The sequence below is a fragment of the Acinonyx jubatus genome, chromosome B3 (genome assembly GCF_027475565.1).
Source record: "Acinonyx jubatus isolate Ajub_Pintada_27869175 chromosome B3, VMU_Ajub_asm_v1.0, whole genome shotgun sequence".
Taxonomy (NCBI): domain Eukaryota; kingdom Metazoa; phylum Chordata; class Mammalia; order Carnivora; family Felidae; genus Acinonyx; species Acinonyx jubatus.
Genome location: NC_069386.1, coordinates 136,204,311 through 136,212,500, shown reverse-complemented (window position 1 = coordinate 136,212,500; position 8,190 = coordinate 136,204,311). Strand labels below are relative to the sequence as shown.

General features: G+C 54.7%; 1 protein-coding gene across 7 annotated transcripts in view; it reads right to left on the bottom strand.

Moving 5' to 3' along the window:
• The window catches only part of BDKRB2 (bradykinin receptor B2), a 53,250-nt gene extending 51,505 nt beyond the window's left edge, over window positions 1-1,745 (bottom strand). For 2 of the 7 annotated variants that reach the window (XM_015069126.3, XM_053224911.1), the window contains exon 1: window positions 1,092-1,721. The gene's annotated coding sequence lies outside the window, so the exon portion shown is untranslated. Of the gene's footprint in view, window positions 1-1,091 lie in introns of all 7 variants that reach the window. The other 5 variants (XM_027066559.2, XM_027066558.2, XM_053224910.1 and 2 more) reach the window with 5 other exon arrangements.
• Between the last annotated feature and the right edge of the window lie 6,445 nt (window positions 1,746-8,190).

The window sequence follows — 8,190 nt, the reverse complement described above, 5'->3', positions numbered from 1 at the left end:
GGTCATTCTTGTTTTCGATGTTTTTCCAAACTTTTCCTGGCTGTTCCCCACACCTGCCTGCCTTCTCTACCGCACACAAGGGGAAAGCAGAAAACTCCTTCCTCGAGCCTGTGAGGCTCCCCATCACCCCACTGCTGCCAGGGCCTAGAAGGCCATAGAATAGTTTTCCTCCAGAGGATGTAACAGCACCCTCTGGGGTGGCCCACCCCACCCCCAGCCAAGCCCTTCTCTCCTTTAGAGAAAGGACCCCCGTGATCTCACATCTGGATCACAGCTCCCACTTCCTGTGGGCTGGCGGGAGCCACAGGCAGCCTGTGACTCAGGGAGGCACATTCTAACCTGCCTGGGAGAGCAACGCCCATTGCCCACCCCAACCCAGGCTCACGAACCACCTGCCCTCAGTAGCTCTGACTGGGCACTGACTGCACACGTGGGGCTTTGCAGGCAAGCACGAGCCCATTTCTACCTTTGTAACCACCCCGCCAAGTCATATTTATGCTCAGGAAACGAGGGGGAAAATAATTGGCTCAAAAATGTTACCCAGGGGATGAGAGCAGAGCTGGGACTCCAAACCATGCAAAGCCCATGCTCTGAGTGGTGCCCAGTTTTATCCACGACAGGCAGGACCAGCACACGAGGGAGCGTTTATAAACCTTCTCCCATCTGCCGCCTGATTTAACTCCGGCCACCCTGGGAAGCCAGCAAGTAGAGTTCTTTGCAGACAGAGAAGCTGAGTCTCAGAGAGGTTAAGAAACTTGCCTGGGGTCACACAGGGCCAGTGATCAGCACAGCTGTGAGATAAAAGCCAGGTTCCAGAGTCTACACCCCACACCCATCCCTGCTGTACGACGCTTGCTCCTTACTGCTTATGTCCGAGGCAGCTACCCAGAATCTACAGAAATCAGATCGCTAAATTGTTTACACAAACACACACATGCCTGTCTCGATTCAGGGAGAAGACAATCTAGAACAAACAAGATCATTCCTCCTGTTTGGGAGCCGTTCTTGTGACTTGCCAGGACAGGAAAGGGAAAGAACTCCCCCCCCCCCCCCCCAGGACCTGGGGGAACTTTAGCCCTTGTGACACTCACCTGCAGACTCTCTCTTGGTGCTGGGACCTCCTGTCCTCCTGGCAACGGCGAGGCGACTGGACCAGCCCCCGTGCAGGACTCACCTTGTCCAGAGCGAGCCACGGGAGCACCTCGGTGGCTCCCTCCGTGCGGCAGGGCAGCCCGATGTCCCCACCCCTCCTAGGAGCTGCCAGAGCAGAGCAGAGTGGCGGAGGGAACAGCTCATCTTTCAAGGGCTGGGTGGTGATGTCATCACCCTCCTGGGCACTTCCTCCCTCCACCTCCAGCCCAGCCCAGTCCTCCTACCCAGCGACAGGGCCAGGCTGGCTACACTTTCTAGAACCCAGGCAGGCAGAGGCCACGCCGAGTTGGTTACAGCTACCCTGTGAGCCTTGAGAGCTCGGTGAGCCACATGGAAGATTTCCAGGTTTGTCCGAGGAATGTTCTATTGTGTAGCCTGGCTGCTCTTTAGAACCAGAGGGTGGCCAATGTGTCGGGGGCTCAAAATCAGCCGGTCCTGGATCCGGGTCTCCGTACTCCCTTCCTTGGCTAAGGGCTTGGGGGAAAGTAGCTTAACCTCTCTGAGCCGTGAGGCGGAGCTGAGATCGTGGCCAGGGTCACAGGGGATGTGGTCAGGATTAACAGCTTTTGCTGTGTGTCAGACGCTTTTTCTAGGCACATCAATGGATTAACTCAGCCAATCCTCACTGGAACCCAGGCAGCCTGGATCCAGAGTCTGTGGTCGGAACCACTGTGCTGTCCCTTTTCTCTGTCACATGCAGTGATGGATGTGAAAAGTGGATGTGTCGCAGGTGACCCCTAAATCCTAAATAGTATTCTTCCTTCTGGTGTTGAGGCAGGTAGCTGGCGGGCTCCGTAAGTGACCGAGTGTGTCTAATACAACATTTAACTCGTATCATTATTTTCCTCACGTGGTTGTTTTTATGACTGAGTTCCAGTGTAAACAGCGGTCATGCCTCCCAAGGGGGTGACAGAAACGTGGAAATAACTTTAGAGGAAGAAGACCTTTCCTTGGCTTGTTCTGTGGCCACACGTAAGGTTTGCGCTGCCCCCTCTCCCCCCCCCCCCCCCCCCCCCCCCGCTCCACTGATCTGGGGGGTGTTTGGCAATGATTTCCTCCCTCTTCAACACTGATTGGCTTCCTTGGCTTTTCTCTGGAGACTTCCTGACAATCTGCAGCACTTAATGTTTCCAGCAGTTGATAAGCTGGAAAGTGCAGGGGCTTTCAAGTGTGTATATTTTTACAGCCTTGAAACCTTTCCTCGAAAAGAGACCAGATAAAGTGGACGCGGTGGAGGTGGGGTGGGGGGGATAGATAGGAAGGTCAGATCCCCACCTATCTCCTTTTCCCCTGTCATTCTTCTGAAGCAAGCCTACAAACAGTGATCAAGCCTACAAACAGTCACCATAGAGAGAGGAAAACTGAGTCACAGAATAGTTCACTGGGATCCAGGCCTGGCTTGGCTGTAGAGTGAAGTCCCGCCCCAGCCTGGGTGCCTCAGTTGACTCCTCAGGGTACTGGCCCCTCCTACCACACGGGAGTCCTTAATAGGCTCCCCCAGGGGTCCCTGAGTCCTCTAAAATGGTGTGCAGAATTGCACGCGGGTGCTTTTTCCAGCTGAGAGGGTTGCCTTCGTCAAGTTACTGAAGACCAAAGCATGTTGAGACCCAACAGAACAGAGACCTTGTGAAGTCCCCAACTGGTACATTCTTGGGTTCCATGTCTACGAGATGAAAATCCTCAGATATCCGAATCCGGTGTTGAGGCTTTGGTAGATGCTATTGAGAGAGCTCCAAAAGGCATCCATCTACCCACACACTTTTCCATATGCTGCCATAATACAGTTTTTGAAAAATACCGTCTTGATCCAGGTGGAGGCTGGTCAGTTTTTCTTAGCGGCTAAGTTCACATTCTGACACCTTCCTTGCCAGGCTCTCACACTCTGGGCTACTATGTACTTAATTATCCTGTGGCCAGGTACCACATAACTGTGGACACCCCCGATACCCTGGAACTCAAAAAACTGTTCATATTAGCCATTCCCAGGGAGCCTAGGAATCCTCGCTAACCCCACCCTTCTTGCCATAGGTAAGCCACTCCCTATAGCTCTGGTGTGCTGCTACCCTGTCCCTGGGTACAGCCCCTTGTGTGGATCTGCCTGGAAGCCTTCTCATATTTGGAACTAAAGTAACACAAAGTTCTATCTTTCATCTATCCAATTATCATTGTGTTGTGTCATCAAAAGAATATTTAAATCTTATCAAACAATTATCCACTCTTCCATTCACCTACAAGTGTATCTACCCATTCATCCAAATATCCATCCATCCATCCATCCATCCATCCATCCATCCATCCACCAACCCACCCACCTATCCACTAACCCATCCATCCATCCATCTATCCATCCATCCATCCATTCATCCACCAACCCACACACCTATCCACTAACCCATCCATCCATCCATCCATCCACCCATCCATCCATCCACCCATTCATCTACTCACCCACCCACGTATCCAGCTACCCATAAACTCATGTATCAGATATCCACATAGCTAGGCTGGGCATTGGTAGAAAGAAATGAATAAATCTGCCTGCCTGCCACGGAGGCCAGTCCCTTGCTTAGGGTCAGAACCTAGGTGAGGCACCAGGTCCTTTCAAAAGTAGCTCTGTGTGGACTCAGTAACCACCCACTTTAATTTTTATCTGTATTAGCATGTTTTCTGTACTTCATTTTTGCTATGAGGAAACTTGACTAAACCCTTCCTGCAAAATCACTGCACCCACTGACTTCTTATACTCCTCACCACTGAGTCCGCTTGGCTGGGGCCTGCAGAGAGGGTTCGGCCGTGCCAGGACTCCCGGCTCCAGCTAGCACAGCTGCATTCAGAGAGAACCAGAGGGGGATCAAGTGATTTCTACACAACCCTCATGGCTTCCCCATGAAGGCAGGGCCCCTTTGCGAGGCATGGGGGGAAGCTGCCCAGGCCCCCTGGCCTTTCCAGCCTCAGGCCCAGCTCCTAAGCTTTAGCCTCATGGAACCACCTAAGGTTCCTGAATGCACATATCACGCTTACTTCTGGACTTTTGCACATGCCGTAATCTCCGCCCGGAGCTCTCTTCCTTTGCCCTCACCTGTTAAGCCTTGCCCTTCCCTTAGGGGGCTGCTCAGGGACACTTCCTGCTGTGCCTGGTTGGGGTGTGGGGCCTGTCTGCATTCGGCAGCCTGACTGTGTCCTCCCACAGCCTTGGGGTTTCCTCTGTGCCCCCTGGATGTGAATTCCATGAACAGGGACTCCTGTTTTTACTTATTGCCTGTCTATCAGCCAGCACAGAGTAGGCACCCTATGAATACATGTTAATGGAATGAAGACACAACCCAGTCGATAGACAAAAGCCCCCAGATCCAACCTTTTTGGGGTGAAGAAAAGACCACACAAAATAGAACAGTACAAAAGCAAGCCATAGACATGTATGTTCGTATATTTGTTTCTATATGTCTAGCCCCTCCACTCCAGTGTTCTAGAACATTCTCTCCAACTTCTGTGTATGGGGCTAGCGTTGTTATCCTCACCCCTCTTCCACCCCCCAACCCAGGAAGGTCCCCAGGGGTGGGCTCTTTGTACAGAACGCCACAGTCCTGACCAGAAAGCCAACCCCCATTCTCTGTGATCACCGGCCAGTGGGCGAAAGGCTGATCTGTCAAACACACCCCAGACAGACCAGTCCTGGAAAGCTGGCAGGTAGAATCGAAAGGTAAGCTGACTTTGATGCAGAACAAAACACATGCAGAGCCTGTAGTTTTAAATGGTTGGCACCTCCAGCCACACCTATGAACCCTACGGAGTTCACCCCAGCTCTCGTGCACCTCTGTCCTGCCTCTGGTCCCCGCGCCCAGAGGCTCCTACGCAGCCCTGCTGGAGGCATCGTCCTTGTGCTCCGACCCCACGGCGGCCCCGCTGCCCGAAGATAACCCTCTTGGCTATTTAAGGCCATTCCAGGCAAAGAAAAATTAAAAATCTAACTTATTAGCACACATCTGCCATGCATCTTCATTTGCTCAACGCCAGTTTTAAGTGCAAAAACATCAGTGCATTTAACTCATAGGTGAAATCATCAAAATGACATAATTCAAGTTTCATAGCTAGTGTGTGCAGATGTATCTGGTTCGTATTAGGCAGTGGGAAACACTGCAGAAAACAAAAGCATCTGTTTTTGTTTAACTTTGGGCTATGGGAATTTTCCCCACGGTTTCTGTCCAACTGGGCTTTCCCAAAGCACTCCCCCTCCCCCACCCCTGATTGGGGGTGGGGGTGGGTGAGATCCTTGCTATCCCTGGTATGCAGACCTCAGAAGGTGGGCTGTGAGAGGTATTGCAAGGGGTGACGGAGGCAGCATGAAGAGGCCAGTCCCTCCTCCAACCTTCTGTCCATCTCCTGGGATGCTGTTCTGGGAGGTGGGTGGTGGGGCCTGGTCCCCTTGGACCTGGCAGTCTGTCGAGCACCCCGGGTTTGGCGGGAAGGAACCTTCTGTCTGCCCATCGGCCTGGCCACACTTCCTAACTCTGTCCTTGGCCCTGGGGCTGTCGCCAGCAGGTCTTGAGAGGTGGTTACTCACTTCCTGCCGCTGGGGCTGGGAAACCCTCAGGGTGTGGAGGGAGGCTGCTTCCTGGCACCCTGCGGGCCCTCTTCTCCTGGGACTGATGGCTGAACCAGGATCCCCACGGAGCTGTCTCTGCGCGGGGGTCCTCTATCTCCCATGGGACCTGGGGCCCCTCCCCTCATGGCCTCCACCTGGGCACCTGTCTGGTTCATGCCCTGGATTCCTCCAGGCTGGCACCACAGCCAGGCCTCTCCACTCTCCCTCCCACCCTCTCCTCCTCCTCTTCGTCTTCATCGGGAACCTGAAGCCAGGAGGGGGAGTCCAGTGAGCGGTGGAGTTAGGCTTTGGTGGCTTCTGCCTGCGGAAGCTTCTCCTCCAAGGACTTGAGGGGGGCGGGGGGGAAGGCTGGGGTGATTGGCCGAAACGTTTGGGGATGTACAGGGAGGAGAGCCGGAAGGACATCGCATTGCCCTCCTCACCCCTATTCGCCCTCCCAAATCCCCAATTTCATCCCCTTGGCCACGGGAAGTGACACTGTGGGCCCCGTGCTCAGGGGAGATTCCCTAGGGAGGACTCCCCATCCTGGATGCGCCCTCCTGTCCCACGTGTCTTCCAGTGGCCCCTTCACAGCCCAGGTCTTCAGCCCCTGTGGACCCCAGCTGGGGATCACGCTGTGTTCTCCCGGCTGCCCCTCCCTGGACTGCCTTCCCATCGCTCTCTGGCTGGTGCGGTGCACCTGCTCCAGAGGCCCCCTTTCGCTCTGAGCTTGGGGTTCCACAGCCCTCACGTTCTGTCCGTGCTCTCCAATGCCCCAGGGCCGTCTTCCCTCTGGGCCTCCCAGACCCGGTCACTCATCACTGGGGTGGCTTGTGCCCATGATTCTCGATTCTAACTGCTCTGTGCATCCATTTCCTCTCCTACCACAGAGGCGATGATCCCGCCTGGTGGGGCCTGAGACTCAGGTGAGGCGATGGGTACGTGGCGCTGGTCGAGCAGCAGACAGAGGGAGGGGTCCACAGCAGGAGCGCAGACCTGACTTCCAGCCCTGCGCCGTCACAGGTGCGCTAGCATGGGCGGGATCCCGGCGTCCTCACGGTACACAGGGTTACCGAGTCACGCGGGGCTGCTGGTGGCTAAGTGGGGATTTGGGCAGCCCTGCTTCTCACCGGATTAGTCCTCTCTTCCTGGCGGTATAGACCGCAAGTGCTCTTCCTTGCCTGCCTTTACAAAAAAAACGTAACGTAAGTCAACCACTTTCGAGTTCATTGCCGTTGAGCCCATTTACAGTGTTGTACCATCACTTTGGTCTAGTTCCAAAACACTCCGTTCCCCTCAAAGGAAAGCCTGGCCCCGCTGGCACTCCCTCCCCAGACGCCCCTCTCCCCAGCCCCTGGCAGCCGCCCATCTGCTTTGTGTTGAGGGATTTACTTGCTCTGGATATTTCCAGATCACACCATCTGGGGCTTTTGGGGGCTGGTTCCTTTCACTCAGCCTAATGGTTTTGAGGTTCAGCCGCGTGGTAGCAGGGTCTGCATTTCGATCCTGTTTACAGCCGAGTAATATTCCATCATGCATGGAGAGACCACGTTTGCGTACCCATCCACACACACGGGTGGATCTTTGCACTGTTTCTACCTTTTGACCATTGTGAACGATGCAGGTGTAACATCCACATAAGAGCATCTGAGTTCCTGTTTTTTCAGTTCTTTGGGGCAAAGACCAGGAGTGGAATTGCTGGGTCATGCCGAAGCTCTATGTTTACCTTTTCGAGGAGTGGCCAGGCTGTTTTCCACGGCAGCTACATTCTCCCTGCTTTCTCTCCCCTCAGGTCCAAGCGCCTGTTGGGGAGGGAGAGGTGCTTGGACCTGGGGCCTTTGGAGGTTCCCCTGACTCAGTGGTCTACCCTTCGGAACCAGCACCGGCCTCCTTTTTACCCCCAGTGTCGGTTAGATTTCCAGTTCCCTGAGATGCGTTCCCATGTGTTCCTCATCAGAGTCTTCTAATGAGTCAGAGAAGTAGAGTATTTGGCCCAAAGTCGCCCAGCTCAGGAGAGGCTGAGTTGGAACATGAATCCAGGTCTCCCGCCCCTGGCGCGCTGGCCTACAGGATGCGGGGCTCCAGTCCAAAGTCTCCACCTTCCAGTGGGTCGCCCCACAGTCCAGGCTGTCCCGGGAGCTGTCTGCCCTCTGCCCCAACACAAGTGCTCTGGCCTCCCTGGGGGAGAGAAACACTCTAAGTACACAACATTCTGGGCCACATTCCTCTGCCCAGGGTGGCTGGATCCCCAGGCCGGGGCCTCCAGCCAGGTTCCCTTCACCCTTGACTAATTCCCCTTCGGTTTACTTTCAGGTCTGTTTTCTGAACGCAGCCCCTGGAGGCTCCCGGCCCCCTCAGGGCACCCTGAGGTCGGTCACAGCCACCCTCTGGCAAAGCGTCATGGCTCCTAAGTGCCGGGGACCTTGCTCTAGCCAGGCCCCACCAGGCAGGTAGGT